At 39.6% G+C, this 7505-nt stretch overlaps 1 long non-coding RNA gene across 4 annotated transcripts in view; it reads left to right on the top strand.

The window, feature by feature from the left end:
• The first annotated feature begins 5348 nt into the window (after positions 1–5348).
• The window catches only part of LOC112563783, a 77310-nt gene continuing 75153 nt past the window's right edge, over positions 5349–7505 (top strand). For 3 of the 4 annotated variants that reach the window (XR_003099125.1, XR_003099124.1, XR_003099126.1), the window contains exon 1: positions 5349–5826. This is a non-coding gene — a long non-coding RNA (uncharacterized LOC112563783). The remainder of the gene's footprint in view (positions 5827–7505) is intronic. The other variant, XR_003099123.1, reaches the window with a different exon arrangement.

Below are 7505 nucleotides of genomic sequence, written 5' to 3'. Positions count from 1 at the left end.
GTAAGTCTTGTTTTTATTTAGATGTTCATGAACATGGAATGGATATCAGCTTGCATTCTAAGTAACTCGAGAAGTCCTATTTGCACGAGTGTTATTATATAATAAACCCGTGAGGCTTTCTCAGTCCTTTGTATCATGCGCTGGTGCATCAGTCTATAGTAAAGCTACAAGCACAGTAGGTCAATGCAGAAAATTATTTTTTCAGTTGGAGATTGCGGAAGATACAAGTGATATGTGAAAAATATATAGCAACAAGAGAACTTTTAAAAAGGTTCCGTTTTAAAACTGTTTATTTATTAATTGCCGTGCTAAAAAAATACCGTAAGCAGTCAAGCGACATAACACAAACAACATGTTACATGACTCAAAATGACTTCACCTGCAGGCTTTCCAATTCTGAAATGGTGCAGTTCACCTTATCCCTCTTCAAGCGATAGAATTCGCTTTTGACAGATGAAGGTTGCTCTGTGACAGCATCAGGTTGATAAAAAGGGGGGCAGCCTTCATCACACAGTCAGTTTGGACAAAGTGTCAAAACTCAGTGTGACTGATCTGAGGAGGAATCCAACTCGAAACGCACTCGCTTGTATGCTATTTGTTGTCCGCGTTCGCTTATTTTTTTCCCCATCTAGAGGCCAGCTCTCACCATAAAACTGGCAGTCATTTGCAAAGCATCCACAGGTCCATACAGCTTGGTGTCGTGGCCATCGGCGACTGCTTCAGTTCCTGGAGAAACTTCCATACTCCTAAAGGATGGTTTGCTCTGCATCATTTCCACAGTACATCAGATGTAGCCTCCGGCAAAAGGTGATGCTTTAATCTGTTGTGTCAGTTTGCCATTTTAATCGGACGTCTCGGTTCATGTTTGGAGACCAGCCTCAGGGATCTTACTGTGACACAGTATTATGTATAACCCTTAACAAAGCCTCGGGTACGTTATTTAAAAACAAAGGAGACGGCAACAAAATAGAAACACAAAGCTTCCACGCATTCTTGGAACTCTGGAAATGCACGCAATGATAAACAGACAGAATTTCCCTAGGGTTGAGTATTTATAGTAATAATCGGATTTGTAAAGTGCATTACCGATGTGGACATAGAGCAATGCGCTGCACACGAAAGACAGCAAAGGAACCGATAGTCAATCATATAGAAACATAAGCATCAGCAAATAGAAAATATGATTGAGTGAAGAGTTGATGAGTGGGCAGAACTGTGATTCTCATGATGCAAGATGTGTTTGATCCCACTAGATATTTCGTGCTTGATTTTCGTTTTTTTACCACCTTTTTTGTCTTTATTTATAGACGAGCATCCATTCTTATTTTTCCTCCCAACTTTGGCATGCAGGCACGTACATCAAGTTTACTGTTTAATCTCCCCCCTATCCTCTTGTTACAAGGTTACGAAAGGTCTTCGGGTCTGGGGAGGGGGTACTGTCACTAAGGTCCTTGACTGTCGTTTGTTGGGCTTCAGGCCTGTCCTGACCTTTGGCCTTCATTTCCTGTACCAGCGTTGAGGCTTGCACCTGGTTTTGACCCATGAGGGAGAGACAATGCGATCGCTGTTCTCCCCACCCCTTAGTACTCTCTCCTCCCCACGTGAGCATTGTGTTCACTTAATCTGCATACCTGATGAGATTAAAACATTTAGTATTCGGGAATTTACCTTCATGAAACATAACAGTCGTTGTACACAAGTGTTTCACTCTCGCAGCCGGCCTCTAGCATCTCTTCTCTAAATTCCCCCTAGCACCATCCTATATCTCTTTCTTTCCCACGGACCTGGATAACACTACTATACATGTCAGTGTATGTCTGTCTGTCTTCACACCCTGAGCTACTGGCGTTCAGACTGGTGTCAAACAACTAATCCTCACCCGTTTCATTATTGTCTCACTGATATTCTCATTAGGATATGGCGTGAGACACAGACATCGCTCCTTTCCTCTGCAGTAAGCTTGAAAATGGGAAAAATACTAATATCCTATTGTCAATAAGAAAAGAAGAAATAAAATAAGAATGATGTACAGAAATTATCGAGTATATACAGTATTTATTAAATTATATGCCACCGTTCTTTGTCTGTCTTGACATCTCAGTCCGATATATTACCACTGATTTACATTTTGGGCATAGATGGTGATCATCTGTAAAGAAATAAAAAAAAAAAACAGTAGTCGGGCAGGAATAAAAATAACTGTTAACTTAATCATCCTCGTCATCATAATGTGGTCTGCCGGGGAATGAAGGTATCTCGATGGAGAGTAGACAGTGAGAACATTAATTGAGAAGGCAGAGGAGGAGCCACAGAGAAAGATATGACACTTTAAAGCCCGTTTATAATCAACTGTGACTTGAACAGACAGCCCAAAGAACCTAAGGAGATAACAAGGTGTGCGGCGAAGTTCGAATTTATGTGTAATTTGTCAAAAGTGGACAGCCAGCGGGTAGAGAGTTGACATTACCATCTTTGGAAAGAACAAGTAAGCAGACCAGTGTCTTTGTTGCTTGGCGCAGTGGCTACAGCGCGTGACAGTGAGAATCGGGTGTCGTGGGTATGACTCAAGGCTCCATTACTAGTCTCTCTGTTGGTGGTTTTCTCTGGGTACTCCGAGTGTTGTTGTGTTAGGGTGATTGATTATGAAAATGCCACTTGAACATGTCTTCGGTGGCGCTATACATAAAGAGACTTATTTAAGCTAAATCTCTCCATACAGGAAATAAAAGTACAAAACACTATTTCACCACATTTTTACTTTACCTATAGTAGCTGAGGTTAAATGGAAAACCAATGTCACCTACCATTTCAACATGTAATCTTTAAATCTTTTGGAAGTGACTTTGTTTGGAAGATTTCCTGATTTCTATACTGATATAAATGTTCTTGTTATCCTTGCCCAATATTTTTCATATATTCTGCAAATGTTCAGCAAATAAATAGGTCGCCATGTACCACGAGAGGTATGCTATTTCTGGCAAAGATTTTCTTCAGTGTCTTCACAATATTTTCCGCAGTGGTCTTTTTCAGAAGACATCTCATTATATCGACTACAATAGCCAATGACCATGTTGATGTGGCTTGAGAAGAGCACCTGCTATATCGACCTTTTCTGGGTTGGGGTAAATGACTGTGTACACATGAAGTTCTGATGCTCACTGATCAATACTTGGTGTGGAACGAGGGCCGTACATTATCCCAAGAGATTTTTTGTCTCTCAAAAGATTGAAGATCACACATGTATTGGTTAGATTCCTCACCTGCCAATACTAACATACAAGTGTTCTATCTCTGTCAAATTTCACATGGCATAACTGATAATTCCTAAACTGCCTGCAAATGTAAGAAAATTCCAGCATTTTCAAATGGAGAGACACCTCTAACAATTTAATTTTTCGGTTTAGGATCGTAATATTACGATGTTGCTGCTCTGGCAAAGGCCTACTTTTTCGGGTAAAACAGAAAATGCATTTCTTTAAGCAGTGCAGCGGTTCGCTAAGTACTGCGTCACTAGGATCTGGGTGACCTAGATTTTTAGGCCTCAAACGCTCGCTTCACTCACTACTCAGAAAGTTAAAATCGTTTACACCTTATCTTTTGTGTGAGGGATGCCATTTGTCTTGACTTTGTGACCCACATATTCTAGCTGTCTTTTCCGTAAGAAAATTTCCCTGCGTCGTCATCATCGTCCTCTTCGTCATCATCATCATCATCATCATCATCATCATTACAAAATTTCCTCTACTTATAATATAATTTCACATCATCTTCATCATTATTATTTAAAGTAAAATCTTGTCATTGGCATCTTCAAGTGTAAGCCTCAAGCGTCTGTTGCGTTCTTCACTTGTCGACATATGAACGACATCATAAAGGTCAGCTTCTCATGTAATAGTTTCTTTCTCTTCTTATGTCTTGTTCTGACAGATTAATCACATGACCAATCTTTATAAACTGGTCTACATGGCGTTAGCGAGAGTTAAACTATACCCACAGGAGAGAATTCCCTACAACGGTGTCAAAGCCCTCTTCCTCCTCCCCTACACACACACACTCGGACTGTCCCCACTTTCACAGCTGCAGAAGGTCATAAAATCAGAGAGAAGTAGTTGCACAGGATTTGTAATGATCAAGTTTCGAGGTGATCTGAGGGCTCCTGTTTGTTTCCCGTGTCTCTTTAATCGACAGGATCTACAACCGGATTAGCCCAACGGCTCGTACTCGAACCTCTGCCTAATAACTTTTCCATGACTACGGCCTTTATCTATGTGATGAAATCCTGAACATTGTTCTTGTATCGGAAGTGTCATCAGTGTTTTCGTCTTTGCCATCTGGCTGTTTCATGCAGTGTTTTAAAACAGTTTTTATTCAGATCGTGTGACAGATTGTCAAAGCTGTTACAAATATTTTCCACATGCCCTTTTCATGTGTGACAGAATTGTAAATTAAACTGTAATCCAAAGTCTAAGATATAACGAGAAACATTTAAACGCGCGCATGCAATAACTAATTTTGTCAATGTGATTTCTTTATAAGATTTGCTTCCGTCTTCAGTAATCTCCACGAATGCTGTTCCCCCTTCTGCTACTCCTATTCATTTTAATTAGAAGATGGGCTTCAAATATTACCTCATCATATGAGTGATCAAGCAGACTATATATGATCAGGGTTTCACACTCTATAATATATATATGACATTTGACCAATCACCACAAAGTGAAGGTTATCTCGCACAGAACACTTTGATAGCAGAGGCCCGCAAAGATTAACTTTGTGCAGTTTTATAATGGATTTCTTGGTCACTCAACTAAGAAGGAAAATTAATAGCTGCGACGAATGTTATAGATGAGCTTAAAATTATACCCCGCGGCGAGTTTAACGACCTGCTGAAGGAAAATGAAGAAAATGTTCACAATTTAAAGGGTTTTGGTACTGCATCCCGTTTAGGACCCCATCACATTTAAACAGTTTTGGTACTGCATCCCGGTTAGGACCCCATTCCATTATACACATTCCCTGAAATCTGTGTTTTTATTCACTTCAATACAAATGTTCATGTCAATAATAACAAAATAGAATATTTTTCTTCAAATATTTTATATTTTTAGGAGTAAACAATGCCGGTCGTTGACAATCAGCTACATGTAGCAAATTTTCTTTGAAACGAAAAGAAACGTGCTAAACGATTGGCTGATGGAAAGTGTAACGTGAAGCACAAAAATAAAAACAAGATCATCTTACTGATTAAAAATTATTACTCAGTGACGATCAATGTTCGACTCTTCCATATTGCACAACCCGGCAGATTAATTGGGAAAGAGGACACTGAGACGATGTATTAAGCAGCTTCGATGAGTTAGTGTGCGGAACTTTTTTTAGTCAACACCTAATGACATTTTATAGTGCGGAAGTCACGTGGGGTTTCTTGTCCAATGGTTTTTTTAATTACATCAGCTTTCTTTTGAGTGGTTCAAAATCGTCTGCTGTTTTTGAACGAGAGAGCTGGGAGAAAGTGGTGTCGTATAGAGGTAGAAAAAATGAATTGTGTTCGTCGTGTGTATACTCCTGAGGGATTTATTTTGAACAAAAGCTCTACAATACCATATGTTCTTGCTGTTACGCAACTTTCTGGAGAAGTTTTGTACTTTTTACGCGAGTGCTGACTGATGAACAACCGTCGGACGCACGTGATTGTTGTGAGGAAAATGGTGATAAATTCTTAAAATTCTTGGATATTGTGCTTCGTACTGAGTGGACTAAAGGAAGAGAGTTGTTTGGATAGATTTGCTCCTGTTGGTTGCGACAGACCATCCATAGTTATTCTCGGTAAGCAGATTCTTTTTTATTATTATTATGTGGTTGAACAATGGTATCGTCTACGATCCCATTGAATAGAAGCAGAAGTGAGTAGAGATGAACGGATTGAACAGAAGGAAGTAGGGCGTGAGTTGTGTACCGTTAATGAACCACCTTCAATGAATCAGGTAATAAGGATATATTAATTTTTTGTCTCAGTCAAAACTAAACTCGGGGTTTTAGTCACATAACTAAATTTGAAGCTCCACTCAGTTGTAATGAAACACACTGGCTTAAAGACCAACCTGACTGGTTTGTGGGTTTCTTTCTCAGATATTAGGAGACATAGGCAATATAAAACTAACATGTAAAATTCAGCCTCCAGAACCCATCTGTTAATTAATTATCAGCCACGATTCCCACTTACGATCAATGACCGCTGATAGTAATGAACTACGTCAGGCTAGTTCACCATTCACAACATTGCCTGCAGTCAACACCAATCAGAGAGAGAAAGAGAATCAGCGACAGTGGGAATTATTCGGACGGTGGCAGTCTGCATTTCTGAAAAAAAAAAAAAAAAACCCAAAAAACTAAACAAAACAAAAAGTGCTACTTTAGCACGAGAAATTCAGACTTTCAACGTCCGAATTACCCGAACTGTCGCTGTGATTGGTATTGACAGCTGGCAATGTTGTGAATGGTGTACCAACGTGACGTAGTACACTGTTAGCCGCGCTCGTTGATCGCAGGTGCGAATCGCGTACTTTGCTAGCAGATAATTAATTAACGGATCGTTTTTGGAAACGGAAATTTACAGGTTAGGTTTAAATCCCCGATATCAACCGATATCTGCAAAATGAAAAATGCGAACCACTCAGGTTGATCTTTAATGGAGTGTCAACCTCTAACCCCCTGGATCTCAAATTTGCTCCCACTTTTGTAGCAACATCATGAAAATAAACACTTAAAATATTTTTGTAAGTATTCTTATGCTGAGTTTGTGTTTCCTGATTTAAATGCAATAACACATTTCTTCAGTTTTTTTTTTTTTTTTCAACAAGGTAAAGACCTAAAAATTTCCGAATATTCACTGCCACGCACTTTTCTGTGGCTTGAAATGTTTCGGCTTTATGTTTTGTCGTCATGCGAAATTTAATACAATGGACACCTAGAATCACCGGTTTTTAAGTGAAAACCTTTTGGAATCACTGAAAATCTTTTAACTTGCTTTTTTCAAAGGGCCGCAACGCTACTTGCACTCTACAAACCTGCATAACTCGCTCAATTCTGGGACTAGACGGACAGCTTCTGTATTAAAAGAAAGGCAAAACTTTTAGATTTAATATATCTCTAAAAAAAATCTTCAATTTTTTGTTGTTGTTGTTGTTGTTGTTGTTGTTGTTGTTTTGTTTTTTTGCTGACGGGTCACATATGTTCTGAGGGCGAATGTCTGTGTCTATGCACCTGCTACCAATCCCCCACCCCACCCCTCCAAGGGGGTGGTCGTCACAACTTCGCTTTTTATTTGATTTGATTTGGGCTGATCGGGAACATTCGTCGTCAGTCGGTAAGGGAGAGGATATCTGGAAAGGGTAGGCTGGCCTGACCGTCATTCTTAGATGTGAAGGATAATCACGAGCCATGGTCCTGGGCTTTTCCCCAGTAGTTTACGATTTCCTCAGACATTAGTCTTCTTCTCTGAAGAA

The sequence above is a fragment of the Pomacea canaliculata genome, linkage group LG5, assembly GCF_003073045.1.
Source record: "Pomacea canaliculata isolate SZHN2017 linkage group LG5, ASM307304v1, whole genome shotgun sequence".
NCBI lineage: Eukaryota > Metazoa > Mollusca > Gastropoda > Architaenioglossa > Ampullariidae > Pomacea > Pomacea canaliculata.
Note: the sequence above shows the minus strand (reverse complement) of the source record. Positions and strands in the feature narration are given on the sequence as shown.